We start from the raw sequence: 19,911 nt of genomic DNA, 5'->3' as shown, positions 1-19,911 counted from the left end.
ATGATATTGCTTCAGTCAAGATTTTACTCAGGCATTTTGGGTTTCTGCTGCTATTACCTCTTTTTTTCCGTAGCATTTATTCGCACTTGACCCTGTGTTTTAGAAAGTGCACACAAGTCAGCATTCCAGACATCCCAGGAACTTGAAGAGCTGATCTAATGCCTGTGTTGCAAGATGAAAAACAGGAATTTCGTTGAACCTATAAAAAGGATGACATTTTGCCTGGCCCTGAGCTGTTCTTTTCGAAATTGAAGCTTTTGCCGCTTACGGCTCTTTGATTTGTGAGCTAGTGAGTATCGTATCTTGCCATTACTGAATCATAAAAGTTCTCTGCCTCTTCCCAGCTCATTTTATTTAAAAGGAAAAAAGAAAATCCCTGTATCTTTTAAGAGGTGTTTTTGTTTTATTTTTCTTCATTTCCTACACTGCTGGGATGGGTTCTGTAAGGGTTCATAGAAAACATACGCAAATAGCAATTTGAAAAGACCATTGAGTTGATGCCAAGGAAGATTATGTGGGTGGTTAGACTGGTGCAGGTGCATGAAATTGGAGCTTTTCTGAAGCATTTTTTAAAATGGTACCTTGTTAAAAAAAAAGAAATTTATATTAATTACTGACCTTTGGTAAATGAAACAAAATGATAGAATCCCAAAACACATCCAGTTCAGGGTCTGGCTTAAATACAAAAGAGTGATTTGTGAAGGAATGGGCTGAGCCTTAAGGAGAATTCCTATGCATTCCATATTCCTTAGCCCAAAATGAGGTGTACAGAACACTTCTTAACCACATCTATTTCCCAACTGAACTAAATCACATTGTAAATCATTCTTATTCACAGCTTAATTATTCCCTTAATCAACAAGCATGTTATCAGTGTCTTTTTACTATTAGGATCTTGACTGCTGGGTGTCAATAGCATAGAAACTCCGTTCTTGCAAACACTCGCAGTGTACTGAAATATATGACAAGTGAGAAAACAGAGTTTAAGTTTTTGCTAGGCATACCCCCACCTTTCTATAGATAAAAAATAATACAGCATCATTTCATATATAAAAGATACCAGTTTTCCATCAAGATGAAAAATATTATTGTCGTTTTATTAACATTTCATTTTTAAATTTAATTTTGGCTTCACTTGGTGGCCACACCCACATGTGTTCAGTGCTTATTCATAATTCTTTCCTCAGGAATACATCCTAGCAGGACTCTGAGGATCGTATGGGCTTCTGAGATCAAACCTGAGTGAGCTGTGTATGTGCGTTACCTACTGTACTATTGCTCCCGTCCCTTGGTACATCATTTTTAAAGAATTTTAAGGAACTTTTTTTTCTTTTTGGGTCACACCTAGTGATGCACAGGGGTTACTCCTGGCGTATGCAATCAGGAATCACTCCTGGCAGTGCTCAGGGGACCATATGGGATGCTGGGAATCGAACCCGGGTCAGCCGCGCACAAGGCAAACGCCCTACCCACTGTGCTATCGCTCCAGCCCCAAGGAATTTTTATTATTGGTTATATTTGTGAATGCTTCCTTTCAATTTACAACTTACAATTTGCAGGGGAAAAAAAGGGGTTCAGTCCTCTGCAGTCTCTCCACAGCTTCTGCTTTCATGTTGTTAAAATGGTTTCTCAAAAACTAGAAGATTAAGGCCCATGGTACCATGATCCAACTCTGCCAAAAGGTTGTGCGCAAGATGATATAAGGTCACAACATTATAAGTGACACATAAAAGAGTTTAATACATGAATTCAGGTTTTTTTAAGGGGAGGGGCACTCAAAGGTATTCAGGGCTTATTCCTGGCTGTACACTCAGGGATCCCTCCTGTTAGGCTCCAGGGACAATATGGGATGCTGAGGATCAAATCTGAGTGGAGCATGCAAGACAAGCACCTTATCCACAAATATTAGCACTCTGGTTCCATGGATTTTAATATTATTATTTTAATAAATTTTATCTCTCTCTCCTCTCTCTCTCCTCTTTCTCTCCTCTCCTCTGTCTCTCTGTCACTGTGTCTGTCTCTGTCCCTGTCTCTGTCTTCTGTCTCTCTGTCTCTCTGTCTCTCTCTGGAAAGGCAACATCCTGCAAATTAGGAAAAATTTGGTGAATCATTACTCTTTTCATTCACTGTCACTGTCATCCTGTTGTTCATCGATTTGCTCAAGCGGGCACCAGTAATTTCTCTCATTGTGAAACTTATTGTTACTGTTTTTGGCATATCCAATACACCACAGGTAGCTTGCCAGGCTCTGCCTTACGGGTGAGATACTCTCGGTAGGTTGCCGGGCTCTCCGAGAGGGGCTGAGGAATCAAATTCGGGCTGGCCGCGTGAAAGGCGATCACCCTACCGTTGTGCTATCACTCTTTTCATTAATTCAAATAATTCTTTTAAGACATAACAAAGCAAGATTTCTTTTGGAGTACCATATTAAAGTTACTTTTCTGTTGAATTTTGTCTAAAACTTATTGCCTACATAAAAAGTATGAATCTGGGCTGGCGACATAGTACAGTGGTAGGCCCTTGCCTTACACGTGGTTTACAGGGTTCTATCTATGGCATCCCATATGATTCCCCAAGCACCACCAGTAGTAATCCCTGAGCATCGTTGACTGTGGTACCAAAATAAAACAAATGGAAAGTGTAAATCCTTTAATAAACAATATTTTTAAATTCTGAGGCCATTTATAGTTTTAAATCTCAGCCATAGGCTGCTAGTGATGGAAGCAAGTACTCTTTATTTTGGTTGCTTTCTTTTCTATTTTTCAAAGTCCTAGTGACATAGTGAAGATAAAGAAAAAAGGAATGAGGAGGGGGTTTTGCTTTCATTTTTGTTATTCAGATAGGTGGGAGAAAAAAGATCAGTATTGAAATGCTTTAAACAAAAGATAACCTTGAAAATCATTTCTCTCTTTCTCTCCCCTAAGGAAGTTGGCAAATATATTTGCTCACAACGGATCTCTTAGTGCTTAAGAAAATTACAGCATCCTTCTTATTGGTGAGATAAAGGGCAAATAGGGTGAATAAACTTACTATAGTTGAGTCAAAGGGAAGATAGCCATCCGTTAGAGATAAGCAATTTTAAGTTGAAACTGAGCAAGCTGGGAGATCTGAGGACAAGTTTCAAGGAAGGACTTTTAATTTTATCATTTGGTGCTTGTTGATAAGAGAAAATTAAGGATTTGAGACCAAGGTACTGATTTACCTTAGAAGCACTAATAGTTTTAAAACAGACTTTAAAATTGCTCATAATGTCAAAGTGTTATTATTCATATTGGTGTTAACATTGTTTAGTTATTATTAAAATTAATTTGCATTTTAATATAAATTACATTTTAATAATTGTGTGAAAAATGTGGGATTCAACTAATTTCAAAAGGACTTGCAGAAGAGAAGTAAAAGTGTGCAAGGGTATTGCAATAGAGAATGCTATTTCCAAAGTCAAACTATGTACTATCAAATTCTGATTGCTTAACACCACAATCTTAAACAAGTACCTGAACCTCTATAAGTCTCATTTTCCTGAGCCTCTATTAGTCTCAGTTTCCTGAGCCAAAAAAAATAAATTAATGACAGCATTACCTCCTCAGACTGCTATGAGGATTAAATGAGATGTCTCTATAAAGATATTAGCCTAGTGCCTAGCACACAGTCAAAACTCCATTATAGCCAATGCCCCATTAAACTTGAAATCACCTGTTTCCAGTAACTCTCTAGTATATTGACAGCAGTTTCAAGAGATTTTTGTGTCTCTAGTAGTGATAGTAACAGTTAATAAAAAAATAAAATAAAAAAAACTAAGGAACACTGGCAAAGTCTTCCTGTTGGATGACTTTTATCTAAGATTGAAAACAAAAATGCTTGTAGGTGGTACAACTCATCGATCACCTCTTCCAAAATTAAATTAAATTCCTGTTTTGCTGCTGGGATAATAGCACAGGCAACTGACACAACTTTTCAAACCAATTCATCTACTCTCTCAAAATCAGATACACAAACTAAAGTATCTACTTTACTTCATTAATTGCAACTCCAGATGGGAATTATAAATAGTCAGATTCTTATGATATCTCCCACATTCTGTAGCTTTTAATTGTCTATGTCCTTGGTGCAGTAAAAGTGCAGATGGTGGCAATGGCAGCCAAAGATGAGAGACACATCACTTAATGTCAAAGTAGCCTTACAAATCAGGGAGTTGAATACCAAGGTTAATAGTGTGACTGTATCAATAATGTAAGGTATTTTGCTAGACTTTGGGAAACAATTTGAGCTTATCCGTTCTGGGTTGTGTTTGTTTTGTGATTTTCACCCATGTGCTTTCAGAGGACAGCAATGAGAGCATTAACTTAGCTGTCTAGATGTGTCATTCATTCCTCACCTTCTAATTTTGTTTTCACATTTCTATTGTACCGGAAATCCTGAATGATTTTTAGTAGGAGAATTACAATTTCTGCTTCAATTCATGTTATTCCCAGTCGTCCCTGCTTAGATGATGACTTCTAATTCATTTTATCACTTGTCATCCCACTGTTCATCGATTTGTTCAAGTGGGCGCCAGTAATGTCTCCATTCAGCCCTGTCACGTGCTCGTGTATGGCGTCTGCTTGCTCCAGGAACACCAAGAGCCTCAAGCCATTTATTCAGGGTCTTGACAAAGAAGTCTGACCATCTCGTAGGTGGGCGGTCACGCCTTCTTTTGACGTCTTGTGGAATCCAGTCGGTAATGGCTCTAGTCCAGGGTTGTCTCTAAATTGCATCACATGTCCATCCCATCTGATTTTCGATGCCTTGGCAAATGAGACAGTGTCCCTGATTCTTGATCGTGGAGAGAGGTTGGAACTCCAGATTCCTTTTCTTACTTGTGTGAAACGTGATACTCCAAGCGTAGCTCTTTCCATTCCTCTTTGGGAGACCCAAATAGTTCTCATCCTGTTCTGGTAGGGCCCAGGTCTCTGAGGTGTATGTTAGTGCGGGAAGAAAAAATGGAGTCGAAAAAATGTAGCCAGACTTGGAGGTTCTTTGTCCTCTTAACCACATCTTCGATGCTCTTGAAGGTGTTCCACACTGCTCTCTTCCTCTTGTGCAGTTCAGGTGCCAGGTTGTTTGTCATGTTGAGTTCTCGACCTAGGTACACATAGCTGCTACATTCGGAGATGTTCGTTCCATTGAGGGCAAATGATTAATCTAATTCATTACTGGTACAAAAAGTTGAGATAATGCTTAACAAGCCATCCTCAATTAATTTTAGCAGCACCCTGAGGATCTGTGACAAGGCATCATCAGTGACCTTAAAAGTATCCTAAATTTTAGCTTTATTTTACTGATCAATAAATACCTTTAAAAGCTTAGACCTACAATTCAAAAACTAAAATTAGAACATCGATTTTTTAATTATGCAGTGTCAATTGCCTTCTTCTTTAACATAAGTAGCTTAGTACCCATCATTTCCAAATTTTATTTTATGGACAAAAAAAATTCAAATTTATGAATGGCCTACAAATTTTTTTAGCTGTATTAGACTAAAAGCAAATTCTCTTAAACTTTTCACTGGGTCTTTTGAGATGCCAGTTTTTAAGCATTGTCCTTGCCAGAAATTGACATTGGTGTCTCTTTCATATCCAGTAGAGGCAAAAAATAATCTTGGCTGCCCTAGTTTATTTGTACCCCATTTGTACATAAATATCTTCATGCTAGTCTACATTTTGGGATGCATTTTATTGTCTTAAAAAATGATAAACCAAAGTTTAGGTTACTAAAATCCTACTTTAAAAAAATCAGGCAATATTTGGCACAGTGCCTGACAAGTGGTATGTGCTTAATAAATAAAACAGTGAATGCATGCTGGTGTAAAAGGGCCTCATCGGAAAGATACCACATTCCTCACAATTCCTAATGAGTAGACAAAAGAATATAAGATGAAATATTCTGCATCCCAAGGAATAAGGGGGAAATGCCCTAATTATTATAAATAAAGAAGCTGACCTCATTTAAAATCCACGAGTAACAGTAAATTTACAAGTACTAAAGGTAAAGGAAGTACAAAGAGACAGCTAAGAATCCCATCTCAAACTAAAGTTGATGCATTGAAGGGAGGGGGTGGGAAACTAAAAGAAACAAGTTTTACAAGGCAACTATTTTAAAAGAAAAAAAAAGAACAGCATATTAGCAGTTAGATGTACACATTAGAGAAGCAATTTACCTATAGGTAGGCATATATAAATACTGTGCCAAATTAAGATCGGAATAGGAAAGTTGTCTAAAGTCCAACATCTCATACAGTCACAGAAGAAAATGCTATGATTTTATAGTTCTCTGTCTTTCTCAGTTACTTTCTTATTCATCCTTGGCATTTGACTGCAAGCCCAATAGTCAGAATTAGAATTGGAATAAGGATAAAGACGTATTTAAATACTTTTTCAGAGGAGAAATATAAAAATTGAGCTGACAGAAAATTCAGATACGAGAATTAAATATAAGGCTAATTTTAGAAATAAGATACATTACTATAAAACAGAAGTTAGGAAAGTATGAAAGCAAAATTAACAAGATGCAGTCCTTTATTTTGCATAGCAGTACTCAGTTCACACTTTAAATTTTTATTTTAATTTTTAACTGTTCTTACAGACACCTAAGTTGAATTGTTTATAAGAGCAAAATTTTAAAGATAACAATTTTGAAAATTGCTCCACACAGAAGGAAACACATAAAACAGAGATAATACTAAAGATTATTTTAAAATAAAAAATGTGAACAAAATATAAAATTTAAGCTATCAGTAAAGAGGAAAGATAGAACAATGTCTATTTAAAAACACTGCTTACTTACTTATTATTATTATTAATATTATTTTTACTTTTAATCGAATCACAGTGAGCTACAATTACAAAACTTTTATGTTGAGTTTCAGTCAGACAATAATACAACACTCAGTTGTCTCTCCACCAGTGTACATTTTACACTACCAATGTTGCCAGTATCCCTCCCTCACCATCCCAACCCTCCCCCAGCCTCTATGGCAAGCAGTTTCCCTCTTACTCTTTGTCTTCTTGTGGGTATTATGGTTTGCAATACAGATCATGAGAGGCCATCGTGTTTGTTCCTTTACCTACTTTTTGGCAGTTACTTCCCATCCCAAGTGATCCCTCCAATTATCATTGACTTAGTGATGCCTTTTCTATCCTAGCTGCCTTCTCCCCCAGCTCATAAGGAAGGCTTCCAGTCATGTAGCAATCTTCTTGGCGCTTGTCTCTACTGTCCTTGGGTGTTAGTCTCATATTATGATATTTTATATTCTACAATGAGTACAATCATTCTATGACTGTCCCTCTTTTTTGACTCATTTCATTCAGCATGATACTCTCCATGACCATCTATTTATAAGCAAATTTAATGACTTCATCTTTTCCAACAGCTGCATAGTACTTCATTGTGTAGATGTATCGAAATTTCTGTAACCAATCTTCTGTTCTCCTGCACTCCTGCTGTTTCTACATTCTGTCTGTTGTGAACAGTGTAACGTATGTACATGTGCAGATGTCATTTCTGCTATGCTTAAAGCAGCATAGTATTGGAACAAAGATAGATCCACAGACCAATGGTGCTGGCAAAACTGGACAGCTACATAGCAAAAAAAAATGAAGGACTTTCCTTAACTGCTGGTGGGAATGCTGACTGGGTCAGCCCTTTTGGAGAACAGTATGGAAGTTTCTCAGACCTCTACCTAACACCATGAACAAAACTCAGATCAAAATGGATTAAAGACCTCAACATCAGATCAGAATCCATAAGGTACATTGAAGAAAAGGTCGGCAAAACAGTGAAGCTAAGCGTATCTTCAAAGATGAAATGCCACTAACCAAGCAAGTGGAAGCAGAAATAAACAAAAGGGACTATCTTAAACTACAAAGCTTCTGCAGCTCAAAAGAAACAGTGACTAGGATCCAAGGACAACTTATGGGATGGGAAAGGATATTTACCCAATATCTTTCTGATAAAGGGTTTATATCAAGGATATAAAGACACTGGTTGAACCCTACAAGAAGAAACATCCAATTCTGTCAGAAAATGTGGTGATGAAAGGAACAGAAACTTTCTCAAAGAAGACATTCAAATGGCTAAAAGGCACATGAAAAACTGCTCTTCATCACTAATCATCAGGGAGACGCAGACCAAAACAACAATGAGACACCTCATACCACAGAGACTGGAGCAGATCCAAAAGAACAAAAGCAAGTGGTGTTGGGATGGATGTGTGGAGAAAAGGACTTTCCTTCACTGCTGGTGGGAATGCCGACTGGGTCAGCCCTTTTGGAGAACAGTATGGACATTTCTCAAAAAATTAGAAATTGAGCTCCCATTTGACAAAGCAATACTACTTCTGGCAATATATCCTTAGGGTGCAAAAAAACAGCTTATTTTAAAATTAATTGCACTCCCATTTGTATAAAAGAACTGGAAGAAATAAAAGTGATGATTGCAAAAGACAGATTACAAATATATATCAATACCAAATAATAAAATAGGGAAATATATTCATCATAATAATCCCTCCCTCTCTCTCATCTTTCGCACTCTCTTTCCTAGCTCCTCATTCCGCAATCCCCGCTCTCCAGATTCTTCCCTCTGGATTCAGACTCTCTGGATTCAGACTCTCACTACTTCTCTTGGATTCTGACCCCCTTGACTTCTCTCGTCACCCCTATTTATATCTCTTCACCTTGCCCTCATGGCCCAAGCTCCACCAGGTCTGGAAGCAAAAATAACATAAAGAAGCCCTTCCTGACAGGGCAAAGTACCACTTAAAGTGTTTTTCTCCTTTAGTTATTTTTGTATGGACACAGTAAGAGATACATTGAAACTTGTAAAGCAGCCTTCCTCCTAACATCTTGCCACAGACTCAGACTATAGAACTCATCCCAGATTAATCATTCCTAACCCTAGCAGGGTACAAATCTAGTCACTACCTTTTGGATCATGACAGCATCTGTCCATGACCAAGGTCTTAACTTATAGTTAAGCATTAGGCACTTTGGCCAGGCCCATCTCGATTGCAGGGTAGCACATAGCTCACCACTTGCCCTGGGTCCATCCCGTCCCTGATCAGGACCCTGCTTTTGAGGGTGCTAGGAAGTAAAGTCAGCTGAGGCTTAGGTGAGAGAGAACAGATGCCCAGGAGGAAAGTATCATTTAGAGTCAAATGACTCCCAGGTTACAAAAGCATAGCATTTACTTCTGTCTTCCTGTGCCCATACAAAAAGGACATTGCTCTGAATATACTATGCAAAGAACTTAAGAAGATGAGAAAAACAATATTTACAAGTCAACCTAGCACAAAGAAAAGTTACAAATAAGCACAAAGGAAAGGGAGCACTGTAATGGGAACAACCCAATAAACCTAAACTACCTGAGGCTATTTTATCCTACAAGGGATAAGTACTTGCTGTGTACATTTCTAACTCTTGTAAGGTCCCAGACACCACATAGGGTGTCCAAGTATGCCCAGGAGTAATCCCTGAGCATGGAGCTAGGAATGAGATCTCAGTACAGCTGGTGTGGCCAAAACAGAAAGAAAGAAACAAAACAAAGTGATTCGTGATCATTCATAAAAATTATCATGATTTAATTTCAGTAAGCTTCTCTGCATAGTACAAATGTGGAGCTGTCTAGTAAATATAATCACTAATGTTAAGAAAAGAGATAAAATTAAAGAGAAGTACCAGTCATAATATATTATTCTTTCGATTGTAATGTTAAGTTTTAATGAATTTTCATTTATTAAAATTTCAAACTGTATAACTGTATATACAAAAATGTTAATAAAATGTTTATATTAGATGATGTATAAAAAATCAGTAGATCACCAAGAAGAACAGTAATTTGTGGGTGACATATTCACTGATGGGCTGGAGCGATAGCACAGTGGGTAGGGCGTTTGCCTTGCACGAGGACAACCCAGGTTCGATTCCTCTGTCCTCTCGGAGAGCCTGGCAAGCTACCAAGATTATCCCACCCGCACGATATAGTATCTCGCCCGCACGATATCATATTTTATATGCCAAAAACAGTAACAACAAGTATCACAGTGGAGACATTACTGGTGCCCGCTTGAGCAAATTGATGAACAGGGGATAGCAGTGCTGCAGTGATAGTGCTATATTTACTGATAAAATATTAGTGATACTTCAAGTGTTTTAGTAAACAAGTGAAATGTAATTTTATGGAAACAAAAACAAATCCCATGTTTTAAAAGTTTCTTTTTGAGTCCAGAAGACCACTGCTTTCACAAAATTCATACAGGTCATTCAGCCTGCCCAGCCATCATGCAGGCTGAAACTTGGAGGCCTACTAAGGACGCCCAATGAGGAGTTACTATTTTGCTCTGCCCATTAAACAATGGGTTGTGTTGCTGGTTTTCCATAAGCATACAGCCAATAATAAAGCTTGTGCACTACTTCACTCCTTTATATCCTGCCGGGAAAATATGTTGGATATTTGTACTAAAATAACATTGGAGTGTCTTGACTACCACCCCCAACCACACTAATTTCATCCTAGCTCCAGTCATCTACTCTGCCCAAAACACACAAGGTAGCTGTGGTCTTAAGGAACCAGTTACTGCTGGAATAGTGGTAGGACCAATGACCTTGAAAGTCTTCCTGGAACCCTAGCACACAACTCTGAATAACCAATTAGCAACAACAGATTGGGTCAGAATATAATCATAAGGAAATAAAAGGAAGAAAACACAATCCAATTCTTTCTACAGGAGAGCTCCCTGGCAGGGCCCTGGGGGAGACAAGTGGTGAATTAGAATGATACACCGCCAGTATCAAAAAAAGCAATAAGGAAGCAATGTAGGCCCCAATTACTCTTTATGAGTGAAGATAACAATCCAGAAGACTCAATCAGTTTTAATTAGCTATAAAATTTCTCAGGGGAATAAGAAACATGTTTGTTCGTCAAAACCCTGAACAAATGGTTTGAGGCTCTTCATGTTCCTGGAGCAAGCAGATGCCATTGGGCTACACTGGCATGTAACAGGGACGAATGGAGACGTTACTGGTGCCTGTTCTAGCAAATCGAAGACCAACAGGATGACAAGTGATATAATTTCTCAGAATGGTGAAATGGATTAATAGAATGAATGCAATTCCCTGCTGCCTTTGACACACTTGAACATTTAAGGCAAACACAAGCTAAAAATCAAAGGCTGACAAACAATATTTAAGCCAAATAATTCCTTTAAAAAGGTCAAGATGGTTATTCTTATTTTTGATAACACTGACTTTAAGCTAAAATCAAAGGTTTTAAGACCCAGAAGTTGTCATATATTAATGATTAGAGATACTCAAAGGACCATATGGGATGCCAAGGATCAGATACCCTACCGATTGTACTATCTCTCCTGCATCTAACTCAAGTACTGTGAAATTATTGAACAAACAGTGGGTCTAAGAGGAAGTCAAAAGATTCCTGGAAACTAGCTAGAATAAAGAGTTACCACAGTATTTGGGACACAGCAAAAGTGGCGTTAAAAGAAAAATTTATAGTAATGCAAACATTCACTACAAAAGCATCCATATAAATAACCTAACTGCACAGCTCAAGCAACTAAAGACAAACAAAAGAAAAGCAAAGCAAGCAGAAAAAAAGGAAAATAACAAAACATAGAGGAGAGATTAACAAAATGGAATTGACAACAACAACGACAACAGCAACAAAAATCCAAGAAAAATAAACAAAAGCAAAACTGGCCTTTTGTAAAGAAAAAATCATAATAACAGGATAGACAAAACAGTAGCAAGACTCACAAAGGGCATCACAGTAAACGGTTTGGTTCCCTAATCATATTATATATGTATCCCAACTATAGTATATACCCAAGTCCCATTATCCACAATAGTTACATGCTGAAAATTGCCACAAACACTGAATCGACAAATGCAAACCATTACTGCTAGGGGAAATGTAAGGGTAGTCTTGAGAGCTTCTAGTTTCTGTGCATGTTTCTATTCAAAGACTCCTTACTTTCAATGCATTATTGTTTCAGTAACATCAGAATTATAACTAACAACAATGCAACTAATGCCTAAACAAATATAATCTAACATATCTCCTAAATAAGGCACATGGCAGTCATTTTATCCTTAGCAACACAAAACAGTATTTTAGGACTACATTTAAGGGTTATAGTTTTAGAAGTTCTATACAGAGAAATTAGACAAGAAAATGATGCAGAAGGAATCCAAAATGGAAATAGAATTAAGACAACTGCTAGTGAAGATGACAATATAATATATATAAGAAACTCTAAGTTCCACACCCGCCCCCAAAGAAGATGAAAAAGAAGTACTCTAAACCTGCTGTATTTCTTTTACTATGTTTTGTTTTGGGGGCCACACCCAGAAATGCAGGATGCTAGGAATAGAACACAGTTCTGCAGTGTGTAGCGCCATACTGGCTGTACTATACCTTTCACCCAAGAAACTGTTGTATTTCTGAAGAACAATAAGTTAAAGGAAAGAGAAACTAGAATTTGGTTCCATACAAAAATGCATTGAAAAAGAGAATTTACCTGAGAGTTAACCTAAAACAAATGAATCAAAAATTCCCTAAACACTAGAAACTACTAAATATTACTAATAGAAAAATGCACCAAAAAAATTAAAAATACATTCCATGTTCATAGACTTTAAAATAAATACTATTAAAATGGCCACTTGATTTAAATCTACATATTCAACACAGCTCCTATTAAAATATTCATTGTCCACAAATAATGGAAGTTATTGAAAAAAGAAAAATGGTAGCATCATCATTATCATTGTTCCTAACTCATGATATATTATAAGTCAGTATTAATAAAAGTAGCATGGAATTCGCACTAAAGTAGGCACACAAGTTAAGGAATCTAATAAAGAGTATAGAAAATAAACCCACAAGAATGTGTACAGCTAACCCAAGACAAAAAATGTCAAAATCATACAAATGGAAAGTCTAATCAATAGATGGTGCTGGGGAAATTAGAACAACAAATGCAAAACAAATAACTGAAAAATCTGCAGTACCTTTTAACACCATAAATAAAAATTTACTCAAAATATGTTAAAGATTAGATTGAAACCATAAAACACATAGAAGAATTCAGGTGATATACTCAAGGAGATATATTGGGAGGTTTAATTCTACTGACAAGGTAAACAAAAGCACAAATAAACACATAAGACTCTATCAATTAAAAAACTTTTCAAAGCAGAAGAAATTACCACAAAAAAATGCAACCTACAAATTTGGAAAAGATATGTGAACATCATACATCGAACAAGGGAATAATATCTAAAATATATTAATAAATCACTATTCAGCATTAAAGATACAATAGCTCAAAAAATATTGGGTCAAGATGTGAAATACAATATTCCTATAAAGACAATAGTTGGTTCACAAACACATGAAAAAGTTCTCAACATCATTTAACTTTAGGGAAATGCAAATTGGACCTACAATGACCTTGCAGCAGTGAAAATAGCCAAAATGATTAGCAACAATTTGGAGGGAAGAAAAAAGCTATCAACATCCATAGAAAATAGTAGAGAAATTCCTTAAAAATTAAAAATGGAAATGTGATTCAATACCACTTCAGCAGTTATCCAAAGAGTATGAAAAAGCTAATTTGATATGCTATTTGCACCCTAGGTTCACACCAGCATTATTCACAATAACTAAAACATAAAATAATTTTAAAAGTCCATTATCAGATGACTGAACAAAGAATACATTTACACCTCCTAAGAAAACTGAACGGATCTGCACTATACTAAGTTAAACTGGTGAATACAACACTGACTCTTAATGAAAACAATGGCAGTTACCAAAAGGAAAGGGAACTGGATAAGAAAAATGAGTAGAGTTTTTCTGCTGCTGGAATGGCACTGGGAATTTTATAGTAAGAGTTTTGAGAACTGTATGCATGAAAAAGTGTGAAGATAAATCCCTTAAATCCCAGGGGCTGGAGTGATAGCACAGCGGGTAGGGCGTTTGCCTTGCACGCAACCGACCCAGGTTCAATTCCCAGCATCCCATATGGTCCCCTGAGCACCGCCAGGGGTAATTCCTGAGTGCAGAGCCAGGAGTAACCCCTGTGCATCGCCGGGTGTGACCCAAAAAGCAAAAAAATAATAAATAAAAAAAATAAATTCCTTAAATCCCATAATATTGTGCACAAATTATAAATTAATGATAAAGTGAAAAATTAAGAGAAAAGGGGGCTGGAGCAACAGTAGAGCGGGTAGGCAATTCCCTTGCTTGTGGCCAACCCAGATTTGATCCTCGGCATCCCATATAGTCCCCTGAGTTATTCCTGAGTGCAGAGCCAAGGGCTACCCCTGAGCATCAATGGGTGTGACCCAACAGGCAAAAAAAATAAAAAATAAAAAAAATAAGAGAAAAATAGTGCACCCTACAAAAAGACAAGTTTGCAAAGCACCTAACACTAAATGACGGGGGAAATAATCATTCGTTTACAATATAAATTAAATGAAAAGGTAGAGTGTCATTTTTCAACTTTAACTAGAAAGGTATATGTTGATGAACAAAATTTTTCACTGCTCTGCTCATGAATAACCCATGAAAGTACAATCAGTATTGACTTTGAGGTTCTAAATAAATTTTAACTTGTAAGTAAATATGCAAATATGGAACTATGAATAATCAGGGTTGTCTGTTCTTTTATATTCTCTAGAGTAATATACTATTTGAACTTGTACACCCAGTGTGATTCCAAATTTATGATAAAAATTATTATATATAATTATTTAATTATATAAATAAATTTAAAACAGTGCCAGGCTTATTTCACTCCGGGTACCCCAAAGGGGGTTGGGTGAGAGCCCTCCCCGCCCCAAGGGACCCAGCCCCGGCAGCCGACCTCCACTACCCAACTGCCACCATGCTCCAAGTTGCTTTCCATATGCTCCGGCCGAGCCTCACACATGAGCAAAGTCCCACGGAACCCAGGTAATGCGAAACTTTGTGATCTTGGACTCTGGGCTCAGTGGGATCCGGGGGCAGATATCCTCTGCCCGTTTCCCCCAGTCTTCAGCAAACTGGGGGTCACACCCATAAGCCACCTCCTATCAGTACCAGATAACCTCCTCATTGGCCACCCTCCAGAACACATGGCTGCTTCTCCTGGAAGGGAGCATAAAGTGAAACCCCCATAACTATGATGCTGGATTCCACGCCAGGCTGTTTTCACAAGGGGTGTCCCAGAGGGAGGGCAGGTGAGAACCATCCCCACCCCAAGGGACCCACCGAGCCCCAGCAACCGACCTCCACTACCCAACTGTTGCCATGCTCCAGGCCGCTTTCCACACGCTCAGGCTGAGTGAACATGAGTGAACATATTCCTGGACCGCGCGGTCACGGACACATCATCATAGAGGGAAATAAATATATATGCCTCTCGGAGAGCCCGGCAAGCTATCGAGAGTATCCTGACCGCAAAGCAGAGCCTGACAAGCTCCCCATGGCATATTTGATATGCCAAAAACAGTAACAATAACAGGTCTCATTCCCCTGACCCTGAAAGAAATTTCCAATCATTGGAAAAGATGAGTAAGGAGAGGCTGTTAAAATCTCAGGGCTGGGATGAAAGGAAGTGTTACTGGCACCCACTAGTAAATCGATGAACAATGGGATGACAGTGATACAGTGAATTTTTTCTTTCTAGATTTATTTAGATACTCTAGTTAAAACTAGCAGTCCAGGTATGAGATATTTCAACTCACACCCACCACCAGTATCAGCATTTCTCCACCAAGGTCTCAAGGTCTTCTCTCGCATACCACCCACCTACCTTTTGGGAAATTCTTTATTTAATTGGTATAGTTTGAGTAACATGTTTACAATAATGTCAACACGAGGTAAAAGCTCCATTTCCAAAGATCTCAAAACCCTCCACCAATTTCTCTATATCACATCCCATCTAACTCATCTTTCTCCCCCCCCACTCATTGACCCCTTAACTTAGCATTTTTAGTTCTATAATATAACCCCAAGTGTTTACCATCATTTTATATTTTCCAATATTTTGTCTTCTATCTCTATATATATCACAAATGAATGAGATGGCCCATCATTTGTCCTTCTCTGACTTCTTTGCCTAACACAATAGCCTCCAGTACTATTCAATTTACAGCAAACTGCATGATTTTATCTTTTCTTATGAATGCACAGTTTTCCACTGTGAAAATAGACTATGATTCCTTTATGCATTCATCTGCCATTGAACTCTCGGGGTTTATCTATGTCCTACCTATTGTACTTAGTGCTGCAGGAATTAGAGGTTTGCTTTAGTTTTTGTGTAGAGGAAGTGTAGCCAAGAAGTAAAACTGTTGAGTCATATGGAGCTCTACACTTAGTTTTTTAGTATTTCCATACAGTTTAGCATAGAACCTGAATCAGACAGCATTCCCACCAATAATGAATGAGGGTTCCCTTTTCATCACATCCCCACCAACACTGACTCTGTTCAGTCTTTTTTACATAGTACTATTCCCACTTGGGAAAATTAAGTATCATTTTGATATGTATTTAGTAAGTGTCAATAAACACTGTTTATGCCTTTTTTGTGTTTATATGTAGTCTTCAGTCCTCTTCATGGGATGACTGTTTATCTCCTCTCTGCATTGTGATGTGTTATTAGTTTCTTTCTTACTAAGTTTTTGAGTTTGTGAGTGCTTTATATATTTTGTATATTTAGCAATTGTTCTGGTGTGTCATGTGCAAATATTTTTGCCCCATTTGATAGAGTATCCTTTTAGCCTAAAGTTTTTTCATTCTTTTTTTTTTTAACTATCCTAAAACTTTTATTGGAAGGTGGTTTGGGTCCCACCCAGTAGTTTTAAAATAACAATTTTTAAAATAGCTTACATTCAACATTTTATTAAATACTTCCATTACAAATTAAAAAATATTGGATTGTTCAGTTCTCAGATTTCTACAGTTTTAGGCAGTTTGCAAAAAAGTCTCTAATTACTGCAGTCCGTTTGCACTGTTTATACAAGATTTATCTTTTTAATTGACCAAAAGATGAAATTTGGGGGCCACATTCAGTGGAGTTCTGAGTCTACTGTTTCTCTACTCAGTATTCCTGGAGATGTTTGAGAGACCATGAAGTACCAGTGATAAAACTCAAATTGGCCACATGCAAGTTAAGTCCATAAACCGTCATAAGATCTCTCTGGCCTGATGCAGAACATCTCCCTAAAGCTGTTCGTTTTAGTTCTACTCAACCACTCAATACAGTCATTAAGCTAAATAACCACAGGTCCCTTCTCCCCGAAGATACCTAAAGCACACACAATCCATTAATTAAAAATTGTATGCAGAAATAAAGCTCCTTTGACAGAAATCTTTAAACAATCATTTGAACCATTTTCTATATGCTAACGGTTAGTTCAATAGCTATTTCTGCAACCTGCTAACATGGCACCTTCATAACTGCATCACTCTACAGTGTCCCTATTAATATTATAACTCACTTTTTCAATGTGCACAGAAATTTTAAGAAGTCATGGTAAGGTGCCATTTTAGAGAATTACCAGAACCCTTGTACACAGAACAGAAGAAGGCAGTAGTTTTGCGAAGTAGGCTTTCTCCACAAAAGTGCAAAAATGTTTCTTACAGAGAAAAACAAATCTTAAACTAAGAAGCTTCTGCACCTCAAAAGAAACAGTGACCAAAATACAAAGACAATCTATAAAATGGGAAAGTATATTCATCCAATGCCCGTCTGAGAAGGGGTTGCTATCAAGGATATGCAAGGCACTGGTTGAACTCTATAAGAAGAAAAAATCCAACACCATCAGAAAAGGAGGCGATGAAATGAAAAGAAACTTTCTCAAAGAAGAAATCCGAATGACCAAAAGGTACATGAAAAAATACTCTTCATCACTAATCATCAGGGAAATGCAGACCAAAAGAACAATGAGATATCATCTCACACCACAGAGACTGGACCAAATCCAAAAGAAAAAAGCAACCAGTGTTGGCGTGGATGTAGAGAGAACGGGACTCTCCTTCACTGCTGGTGGGAACATCAACTAGTTAATTCCTTTTGGAAAACAGTATGGACATTTCTCAAAAAGTTAGAAATTGAGCTCCCATTTGACCCAGCAATATACCACTTCTGGGAATATATCCTGGAGAGGCAAAAGGATATAGTAGAAATGACATCTGTACTTGTATGTTCATTGCAGGACTGTTTACAATAGTCAGAATCTGAAAGAAACCTGAGTGCCCAAGAACAGATGACTGGTTAAAGAAACTTTAGTACATCCACACAATGGAATACTATGCAGCTGTTAGAAAAGATGAAGTCATGAAATTTGTATATAAGTGGATCAACACGGAGAGTATCATGTTAAGTGAAATGAGTCAGTAAGAGAGGGGTGAAATAGAAAGATTGCACTCATTTGTGTAATATAAAGTAACAGAATGAAAGACTAATACCCAAGGATAGTAGAGATACCAGGAGGTTTGCTCCACAGCTCAGAAGCTGGCCTCACATGCTGGGGGAGAAGGCAGCTCAGATAGAGAAGGGAATACCAAGTAAAGGATGTTCAGAGGGCCCACTGGGGATGAGAGATGGGTGCCAAAAGTAAGTCTACTTTTGACCGAACATGATGGCCATTCAACACTTGCATTGCAGGCCACACACCCTAAAGGAGAGAGAGAGCAAGAGAGAGGAAGAGAGAGAGAGAGAGAGAGAGAGAGAGAGAGAGAGAGGAGAGAGAGTGAAAAGGAATGTGCTGGCCACAGAGGGCAAGGGGAATGGGGGAGGGATGGGAGAGATACTGAGAACACGTGGTGGTGAACGGGCACTGGTGGAGGGATGGACACTTGATCATTGTATGACTGAAATGTAAGCACAAAATTTGTAAGTTTGTAACTGTACCTCACGGTGATTCATTAAAAAAGAAAAAAGAAAAATTAAAAAAGTTTAAAAATGTGAATATGTTTCAATCTGTTCCAAATCTTATTGGGCAATCATATTTACCACATGTGATGTATTTACATTTTAATGCTTTAAAAAGACAATAAGTTCCCTCAAACAAAAGTATTTGGTAAGTTCACCATATCAAGTTTGTTATAAAGAAAATACTATAAATCCCTTTTTAGTTAAAGTCAATGGATTCTTTTATAATAATTTTTATGAAATGAAACAAAATTTCAGACTCTGGTGTCTGCATCTCTTAGTCAGTACAGCATTTTACTCTACTGGAAGAATCTTATAAAACATTTTTCTCAAATAACATATAATTACAGTTAGTATAAGGAAGAACCTCTATTTTAGTATAAGAAAGAACCTTTATACTTATATTGATTTTAAACTAAAATATGTCTTTCTAATGAAATTAATGTGTACATTAGCAGAAAATTAAAAATATCAAATTATATTTTATTTTTGATACAAAATAGTTTCAACCAAAATTTTAATGAAAATGTCTACTTTTGTGTTATAGCACGTATGCTATTCTTTTATATGTATATAGAGAGAGACATATATCTATATATGCACATATATAGATACATAAAATTTGTTAAAATCATACAAACATCTAAGCTGTCATTTCAAAGAACAAATCTACGCAAAGCTTCAAAGGCACAGAAGCATTTCTATTCCAATGATCTGCTTTTTTTGCATGACAATTCTATGCATTAATAAAAATGTTCATGTTTATGTTAACCCATAGAAATAAGCTTTTTTAAAAAGACTAAAAGTAAAGTATAACAAACATTAACCACTGAGGAAAATGATATCTTTTAAAATAGTAGAACTGTTGGCTGAAACACTTTGGGTAGAAGTGTTTGGGTAGAAAATAACATTTTACCAAGTTACTGTGATATTTT

This window comes from Sorex araneus, chromosome 1, assembly GCF_027595985.1.
Source record: "Sorex araneus isolate mSorAra2 chromosome 1, mSorAra2.pri, whole genome shotgun sequence".
NCBI classification, from domain to species: domain Eukaryota; kingdom Metazoa; phylum Chordata; class Mammalia; order Eulipotyphla; family Soricidae; genus Sorex; species Sorex araneus.
Note: the sequence above shows the minus strand (reverse complement) of the source record.